Source organism: Cibotium barometz, chromosome 20 (genome assembly GCF_041138505.1).
Source record: "Cibotium barometz isolate CiBa-2024 chromosome 20, ASM4113850v1, whole genome shotgun sequence".
NCBI classification, from domain to species: Eukaryota; Viridiplantae; Streptophyta; class Polypodiopsida; order Cyatheales; family Cibotiaceae; genus Cibotium; species Cibotium barometz.
In genome coordinates this window covers 7,194,483-7,220,589 of record NC_141065.1, presented here as the reverse complement: position 1 = coordinate 7,220,589, position 26,107 = coordinate 7,194,483, and positions in this window count along the sequence as shown.

Genomic DNA, 26,107 nt, shown 5'->3' with positions numbered 1-26,107 from the left:
TTTACTTGCCATGCTCGTTCCCTTTCGGACCAAATTTTGAATGCCCGTTCCCTTCTGAAGGCGAACGTCCGTTCCATCCTTCAACTCTGAAGCGTACGTCCATGCCAATCCATAAGCAAATGCATGTTCCTCTTCCCCTGAGAAGTGAATGCCCATTCCACACAGCACTAAACTTCGAATGCCCGTTCTCTTTTGATCTAAAGCAAATGCCCGTTCCATCTTGTCATCTCTAAAGCAAATGCCCGTTCCATCTTGTCATCTCTAAAGCCAATTTGGCAGCAAACGTCCGTTACTTCTCTCATTGAGAAGCAAACGCCCATTCCCATATCACTCTAAAAGCATATGCCCATTCACTCACAAGCGTACGATGGTTCCTTTGCAAATATATATATATATATATATATATCTTTTCTTATAGGGTTCTGCACAACACTTCCATATTTCTATGCACCTATGCTCGGTAGGTTGGTGCGAATAACCCTCTCTTCTAAGAAGTAAGCTCTCGAGATGCCCCTTCATAAGTAAGATCAGACCCATTGGTAAATATCGCGTAGAGTCAAATAGTGCTTGTCTTTGATAATACTAGAGAGAGTGAAGACCTCCCTAGTAGTGGACGAGGGATCCTAGACCCCAAGGCAAGAGAGCCTGAACCACAATAGTGTATGGATAGACCATCTGTTGTCCAGGAGAACTAGTTCCTATCTCTCCAACACATTCTCAGCAAAGCCTTGCATTGAGGCTTCACAATTTTATCATGGGAAACACACAGTCCGAAGATCCGCAACCTAGGGTGAGAGATATGGATCAACCCCAAGAAAATGGGCTTGTTCCGCCTTTAGATCCTAGTGCGAAAGTCAGCCAAAGCGAGAGCCATTAGACCCAGACCTAGTTACCAGTCTGGAGAGCCATACTGTCTCAGGGGTGGTTGATTCAATCAGAGCTCTAGAAACCTTACCGGATCAAGAACCAGGTCCATCTTTCCAAAGGCCTAAGACATCATACCAAAGAGGGTGGGTCTACCTAGGCCCATTGCAAATAACAACGACCAGGCCCGCCTATCTATCAGCAGTACCCACCTCAAGGGGCATACCTAGTATACCAAACAGGACCACGTGGGCCACAACCCAGTCCTTCCAGAGGGAAAAGACCTCCGATAGTCTATTATCCACCCATACCCACTCCTCCATGTTAATCCCATTTTGGATTAACAAGTATGATCCTCTAATTTTAAGGACATTAATAAGTGTCATGAAAAGGCACTATAAAAGTTATACATGATGAGATATTGGCCACCCAATGCCTTAGTTAAGTAAGTTTTGGGCGTTCAAGTGTGAATAAGGGCCAATTGTATATAAGTCATTTTCTCATAATGAAAAGACAATCCCCCTTTGTGCTATGGAGAGCTCTTCTTTGTGTCTTGAGAGAGAGGATTCTAGCATTTGTGCCTCTTCTATGTTTGTATGATTCATGCTTGTGTGGGAGAGTGAGAGAGAGTGATTGCCTTATGCAATGGTGTGAGCGACTGTACGGTGATGGCGTGGAGGTGGAGCTTGGAGGTTTGGAGCTTAACAAGTGAGCTTGGAGGCCTCAAGGGGCTCAAGTTCAAAGCATTGGTAAGTACCTTTACGACAGTTGTGTTCTATTGCTCTTTCTTTAGGTGAATGCATTAAGTTTTCTCTGGAGGTGAGGTAGCCCCCATAACATTTTTGACGCCTCTGTTGGGGAAACACCTTTGTTTCTTCCTTTCTATTGGAGGTGAGGTAGACCATAACATTTTTGGCACCGCTGCCTGGGAAACACCTTTGTTTCTTCCTTCCTCTCTTGGAGTTTCAGCTCCCATTGCATAAGATTCATGATTGCCTTTGCATTTTGGTAGTGCATTGCGTAGGAAATGAATGGAAAAGATTTGTGTGAAAATAAAAAATCATGAGAAATTAGTTGTGTTTGTTGTGTATGTGTGTGGTGGGGTAGTCTTAGAATAGAGCTTCATTATTTTTTCTAGTTAATTATGATATTTGCATCATTGGAATCATCAACATGAATGAGCAGGTTAGTGTTCTGTTTTTCTTCTTTTCAAAAATTCACAAAAATCAAAAAAAATAAGGAGCCATTAATTGTGCCTTGAACTTGTATTCCACTCCTTAGACATGGCATAATCATTTTGGAAAGTGTTGGATAAGTATTTTGCACCCAGTATCACATTAGTCGACGTGGAAGTTCCCATGTGAAACTATAGGAAAATGTTCACGTCGTGAACCGTTTTCTGCAACTTCACGCCGTGAACCACTCCCGACATCAGCGTCGCGATTAACACAATCCCCCTTTGTGCTATTGAGAGCTCTTCTTTGTGTCTTGAGAGAGATTGAGAGAGAGAATTCTAGCATTTGTTCCTCTTCTATGCTTGTATGATTCATGCTTGTGTGGGAGAGTGAGAGAGAGTGATTGCCTTATGCGATAATGTGAGCGACTCTACGGTGATAATGTGAGCGACTCTACGATGATAGCGTGGAGGTGGAGCTTGGAGGTTTGGAGCCTAACAAGTGAGCTTGGAGGCCTCAAGGGACTCAGTTCGAAGCATTGGTAAGTACCCTATGATAGTTGTATTCTATTGCTCTTCCTTTAGGTGAATGCATTGAGTTCCCTCTTGGAGAGGTGAGGTAGCCCATAACATTTTTGGCACCACTGCCAGGGAAACACCTTTGTTTATTCCTTCCTCTTGGAGTTTCAGCTCCCATTACATAAGATTCATGATTGCCTTTGCATTCTGGTAGCGTATTGTGTAGGAGATGAATGGATAAGATTTTTGTGGAAGTAAAAAATCATGAGAAATTGTTGTGTTTGTTGTGTATGTGTGTGGTGGGGTGGTCTTAGAGTAGAGCTTCACTATTTTTCTAGTTAATTTTGATATTTGCATGACTCTAATCATCAACGTGAGAACGAGCAAGTTGGTGTTCTATTTTCCTTCTTTTCAAAAATTCACAAAAATAAAAAAAAAAGTAGCCATTGACTATGCCTTGAACTTGTATTACACTCCTTACACTCCTTAGACATGGCACAATCATTTTGGAAACTATTGGATAAGTATTTTTCACCCAGACTCACATTAGTCGACACACGAGAAGTTCCCATGTGAACCGTTTTCTACAACTTCACACCGTGTACTGCTCCTGCCATCTCACGGAAATCCCTTTCAGGGGATTTTGTCTCACGAAAATCCCCTTCATGGGATTCCATCTCACGGAAATCCCTTTCATGCTTTAAAATCTCATGGGATTTCGTCTCACGGAAATCCCTTTCACATCACTAACTCTCATGGGATTCCATCTCACGGAAATCCCTTTTATGCCTTAAAATCTAATGGGATTCCATCTCATGGAAATCCCTTTCACGGGATTCCCTCCTCATGACCTGCAGTTTCATGGAACTACCAAAATCCAGCACCTTCATGCTACATCATTAACCTGTTCAATTAACACACCTTGTTTATTGCTGCATCTTTTCTACTCTCACTTCTCAACATATAGATTTTTCCACTAACCCTCTCGCCCTCCCCCCCGAGGAGATATTGGCACCTCACCCGTCTCCCCAACAGCAACCTCATGAGGTATGCTATACTGTTCCCCAAGAAAATCTTGAAGCTTTTACTGATGATACAGTTTTGGAGTCATTGTTTGGTGCAGAATATGAAGGGGCTTCATTCGAGCTGGCAATCCACTGTTAAAGTCAAAGTTGATGTTCAAGGTGTTAATGCAAGTAACACCATTTGAGCCAACTCGAAGAATTCTACCAGAGGCCTACTCCGAGGTCACAGTGACAAAACAGCCTTATGTACCATAACGAGCACCTCGCCCCCAGATTTAGAAGAACTACTCCCAGCCACATTGTGGTCTAATGTGGCGCGACACACAAAATTAGCCAATCCACAATTGGCCAACCTGCTGGAGATCAGAATTGTTACCTTCATGATCAGTTATTGCTTTCACAAGTGGAGGAAAGCTCACCCAGTACTACACACACAAGGGGGATATGCCACTATCACAGATGATGCACATCCCAAATTAGAAGATTTTGGCATACAGTCGGATTGGAGAAAAGAATTCTTTACAATTCCATTATACAACCAAGTCTATATGTGCGCGCCACCAACTCAGCGAGTTGACCCATTATACATGCCACTAATGATGGACTCCACTGGAGTTTTAGGAGGCCAAGCAACACGACTCCCATGTCTGTTACAATTTCCCAGTCTTCATACCAGTAACCTTTGCAGACATATGGGAGCAAAGAAAACAAATGCTAACTTGGATACAAGCATGGTGTCGTATTGGATACAGGCATGGCGCCGTATCCTAGACCTAGCACCCAATCGTGGCCAGTGTTCAATTTTTAAAAATTGCTCGTGGTTTTGATTGATCAACCCAGAGAGCCCTATGATGGATATGAAGCTGAACAACTCAAATTCGACATGTCATGTTTCAAGACATGGTGGACACAGGGTTGTGGCATTCACACTCAGCATTCAAAAGAACCCTCAGCTTCAGTCATGCTGAAACTTCTACCGTCACTCATGAGTTCAGTGAGACCAGGTCTTTTGACCTCGATAATAGGTTCTGAGGATAGAACCTACATCAGGTAGGGGGGGATGTTAATCCCATTTTGGATTAACAAGTATGCTCCTCCAATTGAGGACATTAATAAGTGTCATGAAAAGGCACTATAAAAGTTGTACATTATGAGATATTGGCCACCCAATGCCTTAGTTAAGTAAGTTTTGGGCACCCAAGTGGGCCAATTGTATATAAGGCATTTTCTCATAATGAAAAGACAATCCCCCTTTGTGCTAATGAGAGATCTTCTTTGTGTCTTGAGAGATATTGAGAGAGAGCATTCTAGCATTTGTGCCTCTTCTATGCTTGTATGATTCATGCTTATGTGGGAGAGTGAGAGAGAATGATTGCCTTATGTGACGGTGTGAGCGACTCTACGGTGATAGCATGGAGGTGGAGCTTGGAGGTTTGGAGCTTAACAAGTGAGCTTGGAGGCCTCAAGGGACTCAAGTTCAAAGCATTGGTAAGTACCATACGGATAGTTGTGTTTTATTACTCTTCCTTTAGGTGAATGCATTGAGTTCCCTCTTGGAGGTGAGGTAGCCCATAACACTCCACAAACCATTCCCCAACCAGCACCACCAGGTCCTGCCATGATAGGGTTGACACCTGAAATGTTAAGATTTGCCACCATGGAAATAGGGAGGATATGGTAGCCGCGGGGGGAATCGCTCCCCCTACACTGCTCAACCCAAATAGGAACGAATCAAACCAACAAACATCTCGAAGTTGATCACAAAGTTTGATGGTACAGGTGAGCCCATTACTCACCTGGAGATGTTTAATCAGATTTGTGAAGCATTTGGGAAACTCTTTTCCTCGGTACACCGGGGCAAAACATAACCAAATTTTTATAAAGGAATCCCACTAATACAGTGGTCGGGCGGTTGGCTACGGGCGGTTGGCGGAGGGAATCAGGCTGTGCCTTGTTAAAGGAGGAAAAAGCGATGATTCTATGGACCAAGTGTAAGTCTCTTCTTTGATCTAACCATGTGACTTCAGGTTGGGTCGGATCAGTTTGAATAATTAAGACTTTGAAACGTTAGATTAATTATCTCGTTATTTTAGAAGATTTTCCTGGAGGAATCGCCCATGCCTTCCAGGCGAGGGAAGTATTTTCGGGTTCATTTCGGAGGAACCGTCGGGCTAATCTTTTGTCTGGACATCCGAGGCCCCGAGTGTGGATCCCTGCCCCGTGCGAGAGGCTGACGCTGCTTTCGCCGCAGCACCCTCGGAGGGGGCGAGGGTCTCACAGCTGGTATCAGAGTTTTGTTGAAAGCTAATAAGCAAAAATGAGTTCTTATCAGAAATTAATAATAAAAACTCACAGCTGGTATCAGAGTTTTGTTGAAAGCTAATAAGCAAAAATGAGTTCTTATCAGCAATTAATAATAAAAACTCAGAAAGAGCATTTATGTATTTTATTTTCATTCCTTAAGCTTCATTAATGAAGATTTTTAATCAAGAAAATTGGTTTTATAGATGGAAGTTCCACACTTATCCAGTATTCATGACCTCACCCAGTCAAGATATGACTGCTTTCGCCTTCGAGCATCTCATCTCTTCTGCTACAACTCGAACGAGCCGAGCCCTGACTCACAGGCCATTTCGAGGATTTATATTTCCTTGACCCAGCAGAGAGACGACAGCATAAGTGTTTGTAGAGGACAATATGTCCATGCCTCTTGTGTGACTAGCGCACGATGTTGAGGCAGAATATCTCATTGGTCATGATTCTGATGAGGCTAAAAGTGATACATGGTGTTATTTTATATCACCCTATGCCTCGAGATTTCAGACTTTCCTGCCATATCTACAGACTTCTTAGTCGCTTTATTCCTAAAAGGAGAAGATAGTAGCTCCCTTGGCAGTAAGGGAACATTTGTATCAGGGCATCTCTGTAGCCCAGTATCACCATCTTATGTGTCTCCCAAGGAGATTTTTACTTTCTGGAGCCGAGATGCTCTATGTACATATTACAACCTTTATTTAAATAAAGAAATGTTTTGTGGAAAACTTCTCTGTTATATAAGTGATTGTTTATTATATGACGAATTGATGAAACAAAATCTGCTACTCGGACATATGTCATAGATCTCCAATAAGATCTTTTATCTTGTTTAAGAAATTATTTTCTAAACCTCTTAAGACTTAGGATCTCGTTGATGATGAAATCAAAATAAAAATTTAATAATGTATCATTTTGCAGATCCATGAGGCAAGGGAACCGTGGCCGTCAGCTAGACCCTCTCATTGATGAAGAAGAGCTTGACCCCGACGTTCACAAGGCTCTTCACATAACTTAGCCAAGACCCTTCAAAGGTGAAGGGGAGAACTTGGGCGGCAAGGCTGTGGAGAAGTGGGTTGAAGCCATGGAGGAATATTTTGATGTCAACGGATACAACGAGAGGAACAAAATGGCTCTTGCTAGGCTGAAAATTGTGGAAACAGCCAGGGTGGCATGGAGAAACCATTGCGACACCAATTAAGTGGATAGGAATACCCAGTCCTGGAATGATCTTAAAGCATATCTAAGGAAGAGATTTCTCCCCCCGGATTTTTAGAAACCAAGATGAATGAATTTTTAGAGCTAAACCAAGGGAACGTAACAGAGTGCCAGTTCAGAGTCCTACCCTTGGGAGTCTATGATGGAATCCTTGGAATGGATTGGCTCCATAAAAATCAGGCTGACATTCACTGTCACAAAGGAACCATCTCTTTCCTTGACCTTCACGGGAATAAAGTTCAAGGAACTAGAATTTTCGGATCCCCAATGCTGCAAATTAGTCAAGGCTTCTAAATTGTTAAAAGGGCTCAAAAAGAGGCTGTAAAAGAGAATCTGTAAATGTGAGAGAACCTATGAAAAGGTGAGAAGAATCTACTGGGTAGATGAGAAGATTTAGGAAGTGTGGAGATATTCTGGGGAGAGGTGGAGAGAATCAAAGAAAAGAGGTGGAGAGAATCAAGCAAAAGAGGTGGAGTGAATCAAGGAGAAATCAGTGGGATTAGATGCTTGGATATAAACTCTATACTGAGGCATTGGCCTAATGAGAATTTGCTGGTTTTTGATTATCCATGCCTACATTAAGCTATTAGTTGATTACTCACTAATCACGTATTAATTATCATCTAATCACTTTGTTAATTATCACTAATCACGTCTTAATTATCATCTAATCACTTTGTTAATGATGTTGATTCTAGTATTTGATCCACCATAGCTCATCACATTGTTATAATTTTAACATGGTATCAGAGCCAAGCCTAGAATCCATCAATTTGTGAGCCCATTATCTTGCTAATTACTTTGCTAATTAAGATTAGTAGAAAATTAAAATTTTCACGGGGTGGTTGGCTAACCCATTGACAGATGCCAGTGGCTTTGCCCTAGGAGGTGCACTTATGCAGAAAGGTCATGCAGTAGCCTATGAATCCAAAAAACTTAGAATGCATGAGAGAAATTATGATGTCCATGACTTGGAGTTACTCTCAGTAGTTTATGCTCTAAAGCTATGGAGACATTATCTTTTGGGATAGAGATTCATGTTGATGGGGACAGATCATCAAAGTCTGAAGTGGATCTTCACCCAAATGGATCTCAACATGCATCAAAGAAGGTGGATGCAGACCCTGCAGGAATTTAATTCTGAGATTAAGTACCGACTAGGGAAAGAAAATGTGGTAGCAGATGTACTCAGTAGGAAAGAAAATGTGGTAGCAGATGCACTCAGTAGGAAAGCCTCTTTGCTTGCAATAACATTGGTGTCAAATCCGTTGATCAGTGAAGCAAGAGACAAGATCATGGAAGACAAATTCTTTGCCCCTATTGCTACCCTACTAATGCAGGAAAGTAAGACTCCTCAGGAAATGAGTCGAGTTCTTGGGTACAAATTGGACAAAGGATGCATGTATTACAATAATCGGCTATGCATTCCCAATGATGAGGAAACAAAGGGAAAAATTCTGAGAGAAGTCCATGATAGCCCGATAGCTAGACATCCAGGGTTCATAAAGACCTACATGTCTATAAAGAAGAGCTTCTTTTGGCCACAAGACTCAAAAAGGATGTACTTAATCATGTGCGTTAGCGTTTAATATGTCAAAGAGTCAAGGCAGAAAGGGTTAAGATGCCAGGAAAGTTGCATCCCTTAGACATTCCACAGATGAAGTGGGAATGTGTCAGTATGGATTTTGTTACTGGACTACCGTCAGTGCAATCAAGTTACAACTCCATTTTTGTGGTAGTTGACAGATTAACCAAGGTTGCCCATCTGATTCCAGTAAAAGAAACCTACAGTGCAGTGGATGTTGCCAGAGTCTTCCTCAAGGAGATTTTCAGGTTGCATGGCTTACCCAGAAGGATAGTGAGCGATAGAGATCCTAAGTTCACGTCAAGGTTCTGGACTGCATTATTCGAAGCAGTGGGAACTTCCTTATATCTCAGTACTGCTGATCATCCCGAGATAGATGGCCAGACAGAAAGAGTAAACCAAGTAATAGATGATATTCTTCGGTCATGCTGTGGGGCAGAGAACCCAAGAAGTGGTTAAGCTACTTACATCTAGCTGAGTTTGCTTATAATGCCTCTTATCACACCGAAGTATCGAGATGAGCCCTTTCAAAGCTTTGTATGGACAAGATTGCCTCACACCATTAACTTGGTCTAACCCATTGATCATGGTCGAGATGTCCAGACAAATGCTTGATGATATGGAGCAGCAGATGCAGGCAATCCGCAAAGATATTAAGGTTACCTACTAGGATCGACAAAAGCAGTATACTGATAAGAAGAGAATGGAGAGAGTGTTTGAAGAATCAGATATGGTATTCATTCATGTACGACCCAAGAGAAGTTCTTTATCTCTAGGGAAGTACAAAAAGTTGTCTAGATACTGTGGACCATATGCCATTACAAAGAAAATAGGAGATCTAGCCTATGAACTTCTTCTATCTCCCCATCTCAAGGTACATAATGTGTTCCATGTCAGTTTGCTTATGTACCCAGCCTGAGTCATGTGTTAGATGATGAGCAATTGACTTTTTCGGCTCAAGGCCAGATGGAACTCCAACCCGAAGAAATCCTAGATGTTCGGGAGAAGGCTCTCAGGAACAAAGTCCTTAGAGAGTTTTTGGTCAAGTGGAAGTTCTACCCTTTAGAGGATGCCACTTGGGAGAAAGAAGAACAACTGGTAAAGGACTACCCCCACTTTGCGAGATAAGGACATCTTGCATTTTTCAAGTTAGAGAGGATGTAAGGTTCCTCCTCAGCCCCTAAAGATGTATAAGTTCTCCTCTCAGTCCCCTGTAATCATCCCCTATTTCAGAATGCAAGAAAACATTGTTTTCCTTTGTTTTTGGCCTAGTGCAAGAAAACATTGTTTTCCTTTGTTTTTGGCCTAGAGAGAGAAAATATTCTAGAGATAGGTAATATAGTTTTGAGATAGGATATAAAGTTATCCTTTAAATTTAAGATGAATTTCCCTAAAACATAAGTTTAAAAAGATTTTTCCAATATTATGCATTAGAAATTAATTGAATATGTGCATTGGACACCTTAGCCGAAGGGTACCCATTTTCAAAAAATTATGGATTAAGGTCCAAAGAGCGTTCTAATGGGCCAATGGGGTTAATCCAAGTGTTTTAATAAGAAAAATGCAAGAATAAAAGAAAATCCACCAAAAATGAGTAAATTCTCACATAAGATGAAGAGTTGACTAGTACTGGCACTTAATAGTAAAAAAAATAAGAATTTTGACACCTCAGAAGGGTGAGTGGAGCTCATGAAGGAGGTGCCTAGAATCCTCATCATTACCCCAATTTTTAATTCAAAAAAATGAGATATTTCATCTCTCCTCTCTCCTCTTTCAAACTAGATCAGAAAAGTGGGCCTAACTGGTCCAAAACGTGTCCAAATTGGATCAAACTGAAGCTGGAAGCCTCTAGATCCCAGTTGGACTTGGTTGGTAGCCTCCCTCTCCTATAAATATAACCCCATTCCTTTGTATTTTCATCTTAGTGTATTTACATGCTAGTGTAATTTTTAATTTAGTGTAATTCCATTATCCCTCTACCTTGCCTCTCCATTGTGAAGCTTTGGGGCTTCACTAATCCTCTTCTTCTCTTGGAGATTACCCTCTTCTTCTTGGTGGCCAAGCTTCTTCTTTGAGGGCTACACATCTCCCTAAAGAATCAAGCCACAAAAACCAATGGTAAGCCTAAAACAATGATGTTTTACCCTCTTCTTGGATGGTAATCTTCTTCCCAACCTCTCTACATGCTTGGGAAGCATTCTAATTCATAGTTTCTTCTTAAAACCATGCCCTTATTGATTTAAGTTGTTTTGATGAATTAATGTTAATCTCTTATGCTTAAATTTATTATTTTTTATTTGTAATCTCTCTTTTTGAAAGAATACTCACTTTTATGGTTAAATCCTTCTTGGAAGGATAAGCTTTAATTCTAATCTCATTTTCTTACCCAAAACTCTAGGCCTAACAAGCTAGAGATGGAGATTAAACATTTTTTATGATTTTTAATCTATTCATTTAAGCTTGTTTTTATGTTAAGAAAATTCATATTTATTCATTTTAAGATGAGAGCTTATGCTAACATTCTTATAATTATTTTCATAAAAGAAGTTATATTTGGGTATTTTTTTTAAATAAACAAGATGCTTAGATGCAATTATGCTTAGATTTATGCATAAAGAATTTTTATATTAAAAGAGGAAGTCCCACCATATTTTTATGTAATTATGTTTATGCATAAATTTCATAATGCAAAAAGAGAAATTTTCATCATATTCTATGCATAAACATTAAAAGAAGGATTTTTGTTACATTTTTTAATATACATTCGCAGTAAGCTCATGTATAAATATCTAGATGTCAAAAAGAGGAATTTTCACGATATTCTATACATAAATATTTTAAATATTAAAAGAGGTATTTTTGTTATATTTTAAATAGATATATTCATGGTATGTATATACATGGATATTTTTATTTGTCAAAAGAGGAATTTTCATCGTATCTTTAAATAGGAATATGCATAATTAGTTTTTGTAACAAAAAGAGAAAGTTTCATCATATTTCTATGTAGATAATTATGGCATGTTGATGCCTAGGTTCAAATGGAGAAAAGAATAATTAAGAATATTTCTATATCAATATTTTAATAAAATGATGTATGCATATTTATTAAAGGATCATTTAGAAAAATAAATATCCTTGTTAAATTCCATTATTCACGAGTAGATAATTTATAGTTCTATTATGTCCAAGGAAGAATGAATTTTCATATTTTTGGATGTTTACCCTTACGATTAGAAATCATAGTTATTTTATGAGATAAATGGAAAAATATCTTAGGGAATAGATCTAGGAATAAATTCAAGTAATTATGTGCTAGACCATGATCAGGAGAGAAAGGTGGGTGAGTAAGATGCCTGCCCATCTCTTGATTCGTAAATTAAGCCAAGACTTGTGAGCATTCCCATTTCTTCAGTATACGAAGAAGGGATAACTGTCTGATTTAGAGAATTTTTCCTAAGACCTGAAATCATCTATAAATAAGTTAGAAATTCATTTTTAAATTGTAATTGATGGATGGATCACCGAGATACGAGATTCGTGATTTTCATTAAAGGAAGTTTGGGTTTTAAAAAAAGGTTTTTGTGAAACCAATACTAGAGATGTTTTCTCGTGAAATGGCTTTTCGTGAGAGGAAATAAAAGTCAATGGGAAAATCTTACTTGCATAGAAACTCTATTTTTATAAAGGACTGTCTTATGCTAGAATGCTAGAGGAAGCATTTGGTTTATTGTTTAAAGGAGAGTTGCAACAACAACTGGCGCGGGGAGTCAACGAAGGACGTCTCTCGTGCGGAGCCTGCAAGGTCTTGACCAGCCTCGGTAAGGTTAAAAATGGTGTGCTTCCGGTACTATGGGCGAGGGCCGACGAAGTGGTCCCTTAGTGAAGTGCTAAGACACCTAAGGAGGATCCTAGAGAGGGTTTTGACTAGGCGATGCACGGGCTCGCGGGATTGCTAGGACACCCATGCGTATGTCGAGGGAGATCTTCATGGATTGGCAAGAAATTTATTTAAGTGAACTAGAAACTATGAAATTGGATCTCGTTGGTTGACTAGCTGGTCTTCAACAGAGAGTCCGGATAACACTTGATTGTAAAACAATGAAAATGGAATACTAAGGATTATGATGGAAACACTGTGGCTTTATTGCAGTTCTGTCTTGAAAATAGATGAATCTGAAAAAGGCAATTTCATATTGGGTGTGTAAGTGGTGTATCTATTTAATATATTTGCATGAGTGCCAGCTACTAGGGGGCCTGGGAACTCTTTTCCCTTTAATACTCGGGACAAAACACAACCAATTTTTTATAAAGAGGGATCCCACCAATACAGTGGTTGGGAGGCTTAAAGTCCAGTTATGTTTAAATTACAATAGTTGAAGTAGGTCACATGGTAATTCTTATTTTATGGGAATTATCAACGGATGTGCCTCACTTCAGGGAGAAAAAGTGATGATCTCTATGAACCAAGTGCAAGTCCCTCCTTGATTCAGCCGTGTGACCCATGGGTTCGGTTGGATTACAAAGGATAGTTAAGGCTCTTGACCCTGTTAGATAAATTTTCGTTAGAAGATATTCCTAGAGGAATCGCCTGTACTTTCTAAACGAGGAAAGCTTTTCCGGTCTTGGTTTCAGGAGAACCGCTAAACTAGTCCCTTGCCCAAACATTCGTGGTGGGCGAGGCCCCAAGTGGGAAGCTTTGCCCTATGTAAGAGGTTGCTACTTCCGCTGCTAGCAGTCCAGAGTTCGATGCGCCGAGAGGGCAGGGGTCTCATAGTGCTAACCATATTAACACAACTCCATAGGGTCTGTTCTCTCACCACACTGGGTGACTAGGAAACTTCTCACAAGACAAGGCTATGATGAGGGCGCTTCTCAATTGTGGATCCCCAAGAGATCTAACCATCCGCCTCATCCATAGGCACACAAAGCTCCTCATCCCCAATCTCACCTTCTTTGATGGTTGGGTGGGAAGGTTTATGTGTCAGTGATGAGGGTGGAGGGGTTGTTGATGTGGAGGCTCCCATGGCGAGGTGGATGTCAAAGAGGGGTGGGGGCTTGGTTGAGATTGACAGGATGTCGTGGAATGCAATATGCATTCCCAACTACAATGACAAGGAGGGTAGTGAGGGTGGGGTGGGTGAGGGAGGTGGGGTAGGAAAATGAATTGGGGGAGAAGATGCTTGGGGAGGGAAGAGAGGGGTAGTGTGGATGCACTAGATGGGGGTGAGGGTGGGGTGGGTGAGGGAGGTGGGGTAGGAAAATGAATTGGGAGAGAAGATGCTTGGGGAGGGAAGAGAGGGGTAGTGTGGATGCACCAGATGGGGGTGAGGGTGGTGGTGGTGGTGGTGGTGGTTGGGTGCTGGTACTTGGGTGAGAGGAACTGAGTGGTGGAGGGGGAGGTGGGGGAGATGAGGATGGTGGGGGTGGAGGTGGAAGGCTGCCGTGGGCTGTTGTCGCTACCATCATGGCCGTCATGGTCATGAGCATTTTTTGCCAAATCAGCTGGTCCATGGGATCGAAAAAATGCTTCAGCTGTGCTGCCGCTTCCTTGAAGGTGAATTCCATGGGGATTGCCATGTGTGAGTCATCAAACTGGCATATTCTTGTGGCTTCCATGACCTCCATTCACTCATGACATTTGTGGTACGGTACAAGGAGGCCCGCTTGAATAAGGGAGAAGGGAGTCATTGCAGAGGGAGTGGTAGGCTTCATTGACGATGTGCCATTTCCTACCATGTAGATGTTGTAAGGCATCGGTCATCCTCTGGGAGGGGTAGGGATATGGACACAGACCTCCTAAGATGGAGAGGTCAATAACATCAGCTGGGTCAGATGGAAAGCTGCGAAGGAAGTGACTCCAACTAATCAATATGGCTTAGAGAGGGTGGGGAGGCATCTCGTACACATCACCATGGGTTGCATGCACACTCTCTGTGTATGCCTAGCTATATCTGAAACTACCTAACCACGCCCACGTTGGTGTCTAGTGTGTTTTGATGAGATCCATGAAGGGAGGAGGGTCCAGCCTTGATGAAATGAGGGGGGAAATCTGTAAAGTGCTTTGGGGCTAGTGTTTCGAAAAGATTCTACTAAAATAAATCACGTTTTTACTTCTCCTCCTCCTCGGCCTTTCTTCTTGCTTCCACAGCTTGCCAGCTCCTCCTATGTAGGGCATGGACTGGGTGGTGGGGTACCTACTCCTTGCTGTAAGATTCCTCCCCTAGCCTCTCAGGATGTCCAGTATCTTCCCCTGTAATCATTTCCCTCTTCATCAGAAATATAAGAGATCTTGTTTCTACCTGTTTTGGACTAGAGAGAGAATATTCAGATTTTAAATATTTTTGGATAGAAAAATACCTCATCTTATTAAAATAAGTTCCCCTGAAACAGAAGTTCAAAAAGATTTTCAGAAGGTGCATTAGAAATTAAGTATAATCTATTCAAGAGGCATTATCCTGGGGGTGAAGATTTTTTCAAAATTTTAAATTAAGGTTCCTATGGACCAATAAGATTCATCCAAATGTAGGGAGGAGATAAATGAAGAAATAAAAGGAAAATCACCCAAAAATGAGTAAATACTCACATAAGATGAAGAGTTGACTAAGGACAAGGTTAATAGTTAAAAAAGAGAGATATTTAGGTGAAATGATGCATTTTTGACACCTCTGTATGGGAGAATTTCCCTCATGAAGAGGGCGCCTATTTCACATGCTTGAATGAGTTTTAAACTCCCAAATAATGAGATATTTTCATCTCTCCTCTCTCCTGTTTCAACTAGATCCAAAAAGTGAGCAAAACTGACCTAAAAATGGTCAAAAATTGACCAAACTGATCTGGAAAATTCTAGAATCAGTTTGCTTGGTTAGAGACTCACTTTTTCCTATAAATAGAAGCCCTCCCCTTTGTTGAAACTTAATAGTGTTTTATGCACTGTTACTCTGCTCCTCCCAAGCCAAGAACTGTGAATTTATTAATAATTCACTAGTTTTTGACATTTCCCTCTTCCAAAGATTGGTGGCCACTCTTGTTACAAACAAGAGTTGAACCCTCAAACCATCAAGCCAAAGGAAAGCTTCAAGAATTTATGTAAGTAGAGATTCTTGTATTTTTCTTTATTGATTTTATGTTTTTCTAATGTTTATGATTGTTTGAAGTGATAAATGGATGTTATGCCTTGATCGAAAGGCTTATCCCCTCTCTCTTCTTAGAATCAACCCTTCTTTATCCTAGTTAAGTGAAAATTATTAGAATTAAAATTTTTATAATGTTTTATCTTTTATAAGTGAATTTTTATTAGTATAGATTACTTTAAATCAATTAGAGTTAATTTTTAAGACAAAATTAAGTAGAAAAAATTAAAAAATGGTCAACCATACAAAGGAGGTTATGGAAAATTTTTTGGAAATAAGAATTATCTTTTATTATACTAAAAGAGTAATTCCTATCAATTCTATACTCTAGAAGTGTCATTTTCATGCATAGAAGATGCATATTGATTATTATTATTCTTATGCATAAAGGAATAATTTTCTTTTATTATGAAAGTGTTACTTTCATCAAAATAGATTTTTATGCATAAAGGAATAATTTTCTTTTATTATGAAAGTGTTACTTTCATCAAAATAGATTTTTATGCATAAAGGAATAATTTTCTTTTATTATAAAAGTGTTACTTTCATCAAAATAGATTTTTATGCATAAAGGAATAATTTTCTTTTATTATGAAAGTGTTACTTTCATCAAAATAGATTTTTATGCATAAAGGAATAATTTTCTTTTATTATGAAAGTGTTACTTTCATCAAAATAGATTTTTATGCATAAAGGAATAATTTTCTTTTATTATTAAAGTGTTACTTTCATCAAAATGGATTTTTAGGCATAAAAGATTATGTTTTTATTATAAAAGTGTTACTTTTATCATATTTGATTTTCATGCATAGAGTTATGCATAAAAGATTATTATTTTATTGTAAAAGTGTTACTTTTATCATATTTGATTTTCATGCATAGAGGTATGCATAAAAGATTGTTATTTTATTGTAAAAGTGTTACTTTTATCATATTTGATTTTCATGCATAGAGGTATGCATAAAAGATTGTTATTTTATTGTAAAAGTGTTACTTTTATCATATTTGATTTCATGCATAGAGGTATGCATAAAAGATTGTTATTTTATTATAAAAGTGTTACTTTTATCATAATTGATTTTCATGCATAGAAGTATTCATAAAAGATTATTTTTTTTGTAAAAGTGTTACTTTCATCATAAATGATTTTATGCATAAATTAGATGCATAAAAGAAATTCTTTTATATTAAAAGAGTGATTTTCATCATAAATGATTGTATGCATAATCATATGCATAAAAGATATTTTTTTATATTAAAAGAGTGATTTTTATCATAAATGATTTTATGCATAAATAGGATGCATAAGAAGAATTCTTTTATTCTAAAAGTGTAATTCCTACTAAATTGGATTTATGCATGGAAAGATGCATAAAGAAATGTATTTTTAGTTCAAAAGAGTTATTTTTGTCAATTTTGATTTTATGCATAGGAAGATGCATTAAAGATTTGATTTTGTATTCAAAAGTATCATTCTCATTTAAAATGAATTTATGCATAGGAAGATGCATAAAAGATTGATTTTTATTTTGAAAGTGTTAGTCTCCTTAAAATGGAATTTATGCATAAATAAATGCGTAAAGAAATCTTATATCAAAAATAAGAATTCTCTTGTATTCTATAAATAGATATGAGGATGTGAAATGAATCAATTAGATGAAAATGAACGAGGAATAGATGGAGATGTATGTATGTGAAAGAATAGATGTAGTTATATGTATGTGAAAGAAATGATGTAGATGTGGAATGTGGATATGGATGTATGGATGTAGATATGGAATGTGAATGTGAATGTGGATGTGTGAATGGGGATATGGATGTAGATATGGAATGTGGATGTGGATATATGTAAATGTGAATAAGGATGTGGAATGTGGATATGGATGTCTGGATGTGAATGTGAATGTGGATGTATGTGAATGTGAATGTGGATGTGTGAATGGGGATATGGATGTAGATATGGAATGTGAATGTGGATGTAGGTGAATATGAATGTGGATGTGTGAATGGGGATATGGATGTAGATATGGAATGTGGATGTGGATGTATGTGAATGTGAATGAGGATGTGGAATGTGGATATGGATGTATGGATGTGAATGTGAATGTGGATGTATGAATGTAGATGTGGATGTGGATGTATGAATGTGGATTTGGATGTGGATGTGAAAATGGATGTACGAATGTGGATGTGTGTGTGGAATAATGAATGCAAATATGAATGTGAATAGATATGAAGTCGATATGAGCGAATGGATGAGATGAGATGTCATGTGAATCAAAATGTGAATGAATAATATAAGATCTGAACGAATGAGATATAATGAGAAATGGATGTGAGGAGACGTAATGTAAATTAAGAAAGATAGGAATGGATGTTATGTGAAGTGAATGAATCCTATGTGATGGGATAGAAAATGATGTATCTGGTCAAGAATGCATACACATATGAATTGGAATTGGATTAAATAATATGGATTAATGTGGAATAATGTGGAAAGACGAGAGTTTAAAATAGAAATTGTATTTGTGACCTGTTTGTAAATGACTGTTTTATGTCAAGAATGCTGGGGAAGCATTTTGACCATCTTGTGATTAAGGTCGTGGAGACCTAACTATTAAAGTTGCAACTGCTGACGGAGAGTCAATGGAGGACGTCTCGCGTAGCAAGGTCGGCCAAGGTCTTGACCAGCCTCGGTTCAATTTAAATGGTGAGCTTCCGGTATGGTGGATGAGGGACCAAGGAAGCGGCCTATGAGTGAAGCGCTAGGTGACCTGCAAAGGATCCTAAAGGGTGCTGACCATACGGTGCTCGGGCTCTGGATCGCCGAAGATACCCACACGTGCGTCGTGGAAGATATTGGAATAAGGAGTAAGAGTTGTTTTCTGAAACCGGGCATGGATCTGGTTGAGTGACCTTGCTGGTCCTCAACGGATGAGTCCATATGGCTCTTTTATATGGATCTGTTGGTTGATTTTGCTGATCTTCCACGGAGATTCCATTTTGTTATGTGAATATATTGCCGGTTACTATGAGCTAGGAACTATCGAAAAGGCCCGTGAGTGAACAGGTGGTGAGCGTTCTGGTTGCCAATGATGCCATAAGTACACCGATGATGAATGAATGATTAGAAATATGGATTCAACCAGAGATTTTGAGAATAGTGATCAATGACATAATGGTTTCATTAAAGGATTGTTTTAAAGTTAGCTGATGCTGAGAAAAAGGCAATTTCATATTGGGTGCGTAAGTGGTGTGACTAGTTTTATGTTTGCATGAACATCTGGCTAGGGGGCCTGGGAACTCTTTTCCTTGGTACCCGGGACAAAACCTAACCAAATTCCTAATTGGATCCCATCACTACAGTGGTTGGGCAGTTGGCTAACCCATGGGACTGGAGGGGGTTAGGTTGGACTGATGGATCCGTAAATCGAGACTCAATTTCTATTTAGTTCGATAGATGAAGTAAATCCCGGACAAAAATTGTTCTATGCAAAAAGGATCAACGGCTATGCCTCTCGATGAGGAAAAAAGCATTGGTCTCTATGATCCAAGTGCAATCTGTCCCTTGAATCTGACTATGGAACTTACGAGTTTGGTCAGATCAGTTCAGTTAAGTAAGGCTTTTGACTACGTTAGGGAAAAGCTATCCTGGTGGATTCGCCCGTGCTTTCCAGGCAAGAGAAGTTTTTCCAAGTTCGGTTTGGAAGAATCGAGGAATTAGTCACCTGTTCGGATATCCGTGGGCAAGGCCCCGAGTGTGGGACCCTGCCCCACGCAAGATGTGCTACTTCCGCTTCTAGCACCCCGAATCCGTTGCGTGGTGGGGACAGGGATCTCACAGTTGGTATGAGAGCCATTTGGCTAATGAGGATCAACCGAGAAGCCAAATATGTCAAAAATTTATCAAGAGGCAATAAAAGGTTGTAATTGTGTGATAAAATTCATACAATTTGATATTCAAAGTGAAATTTGTAAATTGGTAATTGGGTCTTCAGACGGAAGTACCGCAATTGTATGGAATCCCTGACTTGCTTGAGGCCTAGACATGATGGTATTTACCTTATAGTTCCAAGAACCATGACTACCCGTATATACCGAGGGTATAACTGCAGCTCTTTACTGGCTCTATATACGAATAATTCTAAGACTTGAAATTATAAGCATTAATGCTATCCAGTTGATGAATTCCAATGTGATTGATATGATTTTTAAATTCTGGTTGAGAACTGATGAGTTGATTTGGATTCTGATTGAAAAATGATGATCCCTAAAAATTGGTTGAAATGTAATAAACTGAGCGAAACTGCAATGAGGATGAATGGGACGAGTCCCTGTGATAATGTTCGTAGCTAGAATGAAGTTAATGACTTCAGTCAATCACTATCAGATTAGTGGATTGTGCTGCCAGATTACTATTGTTAACTTTTGATTAGTGGATCAAGTTAAGGGATGATAAATTAAAAATCTCAAAAATTGAAATCCCCATGGAGGACTGTTCAGATGGAAAAATTTAGTCTAATGGACCATTATTGTGATAAAGATATTAATGAGATATTCTGAATGATTTGTTATCTGATAATGCGTTCTATATGAGTATCTTTATCCCTTGATTCTGTGGGGGAGCCGACCTATTTAGAGAACCCCGGAATCAGTCGAATCAAAATTTGGATTGAATCATAAATAAAGAGACTTAACAAGAATTTTCGTATTGATAGGAACATGGATCGAGGTTGTCGTGGTAGAAATATTAGCCCCCAACTCGATGAAGAAGAGCTCGACCTAGATGTTCGTAAAACTCTTCATAGTTCGCAGCCTGGACCTTTCAAAGGTGAAGGGAAAAACTTGGGCGAGACTGTGGAGAAGTGGATCGAATCAATGGAAGAATACTTTGATGTCACCGGGTACAATGAGAAGAGCAAAATGGCTCTTGTAAGGCTGAAGATAGTGGAGACAGCTAGAGTGGCATGGAGAAACCACTGCAAGACAAACTGTCTCGACCGAAATACCCAAACTTGGACCGATCTCAAGGCTTACCTCAGAAAGAGATTCTGTCCCCCAGGCTTTCTTGAAATTAAGATGAATGAGTTCTTGGAACTAAAGCAGGAAAATTGGACAATTGAAGAGTACCATCAGGCTTTTGCCCTTCTCCTTAAATATTCCCCTCAATTGGATGAAGAGCAGCTGATGGCCAGGTTCATTTGGGGAATGAACGAGCCATTAGATACTTTAGTCAAGAATGCCAAACCTATTTCCATGGCCGAAGCAGTTCGGATGGCGAAGGATTTCGCCAAAGCCTTTGATGTCAAAGTCCCGCCAAAGCAAGCACCATCACCTTTCAAAAGGTTTTTATTCCCAGAAAATGATTCCAACCTTCCTCCGCCTAAGAGATATCAAGGTCAAACCCAAGACACGGGAAGTTCCAAAATGGAAGAAATGTCCTTTTCCCGAAACTCAATCCCCTGGAATTCAACTTCAGAAGTTCCACCCTTGAACAAGAGAGTGAAATGCTATAACTGTCAAGGATTTGGACATCGCAGCATGGACTGCCCAACTCCTTTTGGATCAAGGTGTTCAGGGTAGGAAAATCAGGGATCAAGATTCCAGACTTCAGCCCCTTCCGTCCAGAGTAATCACGGTTCTATCCGCCAAAATCAGGGAAATCCCAGAGGTAGACCCTCTATCCAACCTGCAGTTTCAACCCAAAGTAATGCAAGACCTCCAACTCAGAATAGGGGAAGTCAAAGAGAGTTGTTCCTAAATCGGTCGTCCACTTCCAAGGTAGTAACGCTGGAAGTGATTGAAAAAGAAGAAGAAGATGAAAGAGATCATACTCCACCTGCGAGATGAGGACATCTCGCGTTTTTTAAGTGGGGTAGAATGTAAGATTCCTCCCCCAGCCTCTCAGGATGTCCAGTATCTTCCCCTGTAAATCATTTCCCTCTTCAGAAATATAAGAGATCTTGTTTCTACCTCTGTTTTGGCCTAGAGAGAGAAAATATTCTAGAGAGATAATATTCAGATTTTAAATATTTTTGGATAGAAAAATACCTCATCTTATTAAAATAAGTTCCCCTGAAACAGAAGTTCAAAAAGATTTTCAGAAGGTGCATTAGAAATTAAGTATAATCTGTTCAAGAGGCATTATCCTGGGGGTGAAGATTTTTTCGAAATTTTAAATTAAGGTTCCTATGGACCAATAAGATTCATCCAAATGTAGGGAGGAGATAAATGAAGAAATAAAAGGAAAATCCCCCAAAAATGAGTAAATACTCACATAAGATGAAGAGTTGACTAAGGACAAGGTTAATAGTTAAAAAAGAGAGATATTTAGGTGAAATGATGCATTTTTGACACCTCTGTATGGGGAAATTTCCCTCATGAAGAGGGCGCCTATTTCACATGCTTGAATGAGTTTTAAACTCCCAAATAATGAGATATTTTCATCTCTCCTCTCTCCTGTTTCAACTAGATCCAAAATGTGAGCAAAACTGACCTAAAAATGGTCAAAAATTGACCAAACTGATCTGGAAAATTCTAGAATCAGTTTGCTTGGTTAGAGGCTCACTTTTTCCTATAAATAGAAGCCCTCCCCTTTGTTGAAACTTAATAGTGTTTTATGCACTGTTACTCTGCTCCTCCCAAGCCAAGAATTGTGAATTTATTAATAATTCACTAGTTTTTGACATTTCTCTCTTCCAAAGATTGGTGGCCACTCTTGTTACTAACAAGAGTTGAACCCTCAAACCATCAAGCCAAAGGAAAGCTCCAAGAATTTATGTAAGTAGAGATTCTTGTATTTTTCTTTATTGATTTTATGTTTTCCTAATATTTATGATTGTTTGAAGTGATAAATGGATGTTATGCCTTGATCGAAAGGCTTGTCCCCTCTCTCTTCTTAGAATCAACCCTTCTTTATCCTAGTTAAGTGAAAATTATTGGAATTAAACTTATTATAATGTTTTCTCTTTTATAAGTGAATTTTGATTAGTATAGATTACTTTAAATCGATTAGAGTTAATTTTTAAGACAAAAGTAGGAAAAATTGAAAAATGGTCAGCCATACAAAGAAGGTTATGGCGAAATTTTTGGAAATAGGAATTATCTTTTATTATACTAAAAGAGTAATTCCTATCAATTAAATACTCTAAAAGTGTCATTTTCATGCATAGAAGATGCATATTGATTATTATTATTCTTATGCATAAAGGAATAATTTTCTTTTATTATGAATCATCAAAATAGATTTTTATGCATAAAGGAATAATTTTCTTTTGTTATGAAAGTGTTACTATCATCAAAATGGATTTTTAGGCATAAAAGATTATGTTTTTATTATAAAAGTGTTACTTTTATCATATTTGATTTTCATGCATAGAGGTATGCATAAAAGATTGTTATTTTATTGTAAAAGTGTTACTTTTATCATATTTGATTTTCATGCATAGAGGTATGCATAAAAGATTGTTATTTTATTGTAAAAGTGTTACTTTTATCATATTTGATTTTCATGCATAGAGGTATGCATAAAAGATTGCTATTTTATTGTAAAAGTGTTACTTTTATCATATTTGATTTCATGCATAGAGGTATGCATAAAAGATTATTATTTTATTATAAAAGTGTTACTTTTATCATAATTGATTTTCATGCATAGAAGTATGCTTAAAAGATTTTTTTTTTATAAAAGTGTTACTTTCATCATAAATGATTTTATGCATAAATTAGATGCATAAAAGAAACTCTTTTATATTAAAAGAGTGATTTTCATCATAAATGATTGTATGCATAATCATATGCATAAAAGATATTTTTTTATATTAAAAGAGTGATTTTCATCATAAATAATTTTATGCATAAATAGGATGCATAAGAAGAATTCTTTTATTCTAAAAGTGTAATTCCTACTAAATTGGATATATGCATGGAAAGATGCATAAAGAAATCTATTTTTAGTTCAAAAGAGTTATTTTCGTCAATTTTGATTTTATGCATAGGAAGATGCATTAAAGATTTGATTTTCTATTCAAAAGTGTCATTCTCATTTAAAATGAATTTATGCATAGGAAGATGCATAAAAGATTGATTTTTATTTCGAAAGTGTTAGTCTCCTTAAAATGGAATTTATGCATAAATAAATGCGTAAAGAAATCTTATATCGAAAATAAGAATTCTCTTATATTCTATAAATAGATATGAGGATGTGAAACGAATCAATTAGATGAAAATGAACGAGGAATAGATGGAGATGTATGTATGTGAAAGAATAGATGTAGTTATATGTATGTGAAAGAAATGATGTAGATGTGGAATGTGGATATGGATGTATGGATGTAGATATGGAATGTGAATGTGGATGTATGTGAATGTGAATGTGGATGTGTGAATGGGGATATGGATGTAGATATGGAATGTGGATGTGGATGTATGTATGTGAATAAGGATGTGGAATGTGGATATGGATGTCTGGATGTGAATGTGAATGTGAATGTGAATGTGGATGTATGTGAATGTGAATGTGGATGTGTGAATGGAGATATGGATGTAGATATGGAATGTGAATGTGGATGTAGGTGAATATGAATGTGGATGTGTGAATGGGGATATGAATGTAGATATGGAATGTGGATGTGGATGTATGTGAATGTGAATGAGGATGTGGAATGTGGATATGGATGTATGGATGTATGGATGTGAATGTGAATGTGGATGTATGAATGTAGATGTGGATGTGGATGTATGAATGTGGATTTGGATGTGGATGTGAAAATGGATGTATAAATGTAGATGTGACTGTGGATGTATGAATGTGGATGTGTGTCTAGAATAATGAATGCAAATATGAATGTGAATGGATATGAAGTCGATATGAGCGAATGGATGAGATGAGATGTCATGTGAATCAGAATGTGAATGAATAATATAAGATCTGAACGAATGAGATATATAATGAGAAATGGATGTGAGGAGACGTAATGTAAATTAAGAAAGATAGGAATGGATGTTATGTGAAGTGAATGAATCCTATGTGATGGGATAGAAAATGATGTATCTGGTCAAGAATGGATACACATATGAATTGGAATTGGATTAAATAATATGGATTAATGTGGAATAATGTGGAAAGACGAGAGTTCAAAATCGAAATTGTATTTGTGAACTGTTTGTAAATGACTGTTTTATGTCAAGAATGCTGGGGAAGCATTTCGACCATCTTGTGATTAAGGTCGTGGAGACCTAACTCTTAAAGTTGCAACTGCTGACGGAGAGTCAATGGAGGACATCTCGCGTAACAAGGTCGGCCCAGGTCTTGACCAGCCTCGGTTCGATTTAAATGGTGAGCTTCCGGTACGGTGGATGAGGGACCAAGGAAGCGGCCTATGAGTGAAGTGCTAGGTGACCTACAAAGGATCCTAGAGGGTGCTGACCATACGGTGCTCGGGCTCTGGGTCGCCGAAGATACCCACACGTGCATCGTGGAAGATATTGGAGTAAGGAGTAAGAGCTGTTTTCTGAAACCGGGCATGGATCTGGTTGAGTGACCTTGCTAGTCCTCAACGGATGAGTCCATATGGCTCTTTTATATGGATCTGTTGGTTGATTTTGCTGATCTTCCACGGAGATTCCATTTTGTTATGTGAATATATTGCCGGTTACTATGAGCTAGGAACTATCGAAAAGGCCCGTGAGTGAACAGGTGGTGAGTGTTCTGGTTGCCAATGATGCCATAAGTACACCGATGAATGAATGATTAGAAATATGGATTCAACCAGAGATTTTGAGGATAGTGATCAATGACATAATGGTTTCATTAAAGGATTGTTTTAAAGTTAGCTGATGCTGAGAAAAAGGCAATTTCATATTGGGTGTGTAAGTGGTGTGACTAGTTTTATGTTTGCATGAACTTCCGGCTAGGGGGCCTAGGAACTCTTTTCCTTGGTACCCGGGATAAAACCTAACCAAATTCCTAATTGGATCCCATCACTATAGTGGTTGGGCGGTTGGCTAACCCATGGGACTGCATATGCACTATCCTGATGAGATATACTATGAGATATACCACACATTTTTCATATGTACAAGCTCCCAAGCATAAGAGAAGTACACACGTAGGTCTTAAGATCACAGTTCTTTTGGATCATACCTCATTGGCACATGATACAATCGCATAATGGACCTATCAATTATAGAATGCACCATGGTCTATGAACTCTTTTTAAACAAAAAAAGGATACAAGCAAAGGAAGAAGTGGCTAGACTCCAAGGAGAGATGGGG